A 2,588-nucleotide genomic window follows, 5' to 3' on the forward strand; every position below is an offset into this window, starting at 1 on the left:
GGAAGGAGAGCGGCGCCGAGAGATGATCTCATATGTTTACATATGAGATCATCTCCCATTGGACACGCCGATCACGCTGTAAACGGCCGCTGTGATTGGCCGTTTACAGCGATCTGTGTTTGCCTGTCCCCGGGGGACACGGCGAACACAGAGCTTCCGCGATGCGCGCCCGCGGGGGCGCGCATTGCGGAAGTAAACATCGGGCCGTCCAGGGACGACCGCCCGGACGAATGCGCCTGCTCTACGGCCGTCATTCGGCTATAGGGCGGGCGCGAAGAGGTTAATAATTAATTTATTATTATCATTTTTTTTAAAGCTGCCACAACAAAATCTAAGAATAAAGAGTGGACAACTGGCCATACAAACCTATACTATGGGCTACAACTCCATTTGTCTGCAGTTTTTTTCTTATTCCAGTTTTAGTAAAGAGATAAAAAAAAAGAGGAGAGAAAGAAAGAAGTTTTAAAAAAAAGGAGAGCGGGGAAAGAGAGAGGAGAAGGGGAGAGAGGAGAGAGAGGGGGGGGGGGTGGAGGGAGAGAGCGAGAGAGGGAGAGAGGGAGGGAGAGAGAGAGAGAGAGGGGAGCAGGGGGAAGGAGGGAGAGAGAGAGTGCGAGAGAGGGTGAGAGAGAGAGAGAGAGAGAGAGAGGGGAGAGAGAGGGGAGAGAGAGAGACGGGGAGCGGGAGAGAGAGGAGAGAGAGTGGGGGGAGCGAGAGAGGAGAGGGGAGATAGAGATGGGGAGCGGGAGAGGAGAGAGAGAGGAGCGAGAGAAGAGAGAGAGGGGAAGCGAGAGAGGAGAGAGTGAGAGAGAGAGAGAAACGAGAAAGGAAGGGGAGAGAGGGGGAGGGGGAGAGAGAGAAGGAAGAGAAGAGAAAGAGAGAGGGAAGACAGAAAGACAGAGAGGTAGAGAGTGACAGAAATTGGGGAAAAAAAGGAGATAAAGAGACAGACAAGTAAACTGAGAGAGAAAGTACGCTAAGTAAAGGAAGGCCGAGAACAGGGAATCCAAAGAAAAGAGAGAGAGAGAGAGAAGTAAAAGAAAAGAGAGATAAGTAAAGGCTGACAGAGAGAGAGGGGGGTAAAATGAGAGAGAGAACAAAAGAGAGACAGAAAGAGGTACAGAGTGACAGAGATAGGGAAAATGAGACAGACAGACAGAAGAGAACAAGGATAAAAGACAGGGAGAAAAAGAAAAAAGGGAATGGGAGAAAAAGTAAGAGAAAGACATATAAAGAAAGATGAATAAGATTAGATAGATAGATGATATATATATATATATATATATATATATATACACACACTGTGAAATCACATGCACATGTATAGAATGATATTGGGCATGGCTCCATGCTCTCTATTGCCCCCCATACTGCCCTGCGTTCATCTCTATCTCATCTCCTCCACAATGCCATTTTTCTGCAGTAAACAGCCCCGCTCCGTTAATAAATGGCCCGAGCTTTATTTATGAAAACGGAACATGTTGATTTTTTATTTTCCTGAGAAATGCACCTTGCGGCTCCCCCCACCCCCATAATAAACGGCATTTCCCGGTGCTCCATAATTATGTGCGGTTGTATATTGTGCGGGGAGAGTCATAAGTCTCTCGGTGCCTCAGCCTCGTATTTCTCCAGACTGTCAAAACGCGAATTTGGCAATACTAACTGTTATAATCCATTTAGTCAGTCCTAGCCGAGGCTTAGCCTATCTGATCTGATGGTCTCATTTTGTATATAAGTTCCTGCTATTGATCCCGCAATTATTTAAAAGAAATCCCATCACCTCCCACTTTCCCAAATAAGGCTATTTAGATGCTGCACAGATGAATGGAGATGTGATGCTGGGAGAGGAGCTCAGGGTACCAACACAGCATCATAGAGCTCCCTCCTCTCCACACTCATCACACTGCTCTCCCACCATATGGAGGAGAGGACACTGATCAGCTTCTGGCTCTTCACACTGCACACATCACACCACTTCAGTGGACACTAACACCACCAAGAGCTTCTTCAGCAGGTTGAGAGACCAAATGCAAAGGCAGCATCTTGAGCAGGTTGGCACCAGAAACAAATGCAATCTCTTGACCAGGTTAAGAGACTAAAAGGCAAAGGCAACAACTTTTATCAGTGCTATCAACTTTATCTGCTGATCCTTCACCAAATCTGGACCAAGGTTGACAGAAACACTCAACTCAAGTCAAGGGAGGACTACGCTGAGTGAAGTCCATACTGGACTGAGTCTCAAGTCTTGGAGACTCACAACACTTGGAGCAAAAGTGTGTCAAGACTTGGGACCAATAAGTTGACTCTCAACATTCGGAGGAATTTCAGGAGGTCAAGGTGCTTTAGGACCTGAGAAGACCAAGAGGACTGTCAGGTTTTAGTACCTGCAGACTAAAGGGGTTCAGAAGACTGTGGGCCCAAGAGTAAGAACTGAGGGCTCAGTCACAAAGTTCTCAGGACGAAAGACTGAAGGCAGTCTGAGACGTCCTCTAAACTTAAGATATCAACAGGATCAAAAAAAGGTCCAAGGGACCACAAAACTTAGAGGAACACCAGACTGCAAATTCACATCCAGCTGAGAGCTCTGGGAA

At 47.0% G+C, this 2,588-nt stretch overlaps 1 protein-coding gene across 1 annotated transcript in view; it reads left to right on the top strand.

Annotated features, from left to right (window-relative positions):
* The first annotated feature begins 1,790 nt into the window (after positions 1 to 1,790).
* The window catches only part of NKX1-1 (NK1 homeobox 1), a 15,327-nt gene continuing 14,529 nt past the window's right edge, over positions 1,791 to 2,588 (top strand). Inside the window, exon 1 of the mRNA XM_077477941.1 lies at positions 1,791 to 2,588. This exon is cut by the window's right edge and continues 514 nt beyond it. The gene's annotated coding sequence lies outside the window, so the exon portion shown is untranslated.

The sequence above is a fragment of the Lithobates pipiens genome, unplaced genomic scaffold, assembly GCF_037356315.1.
Source record: "Lithobates pipiens isolate NorthernLeopardFrog02 unplaced genomic scaffold, aLitPip1_a1.2 Scaffold_13, whole genome shotgun sequence".
Lineage (NCBI taxonomy): Eukaryota > Metazoa > Chordata > Amphibia > Anura > Ranidae > Lithobates > Lithobates pipiens.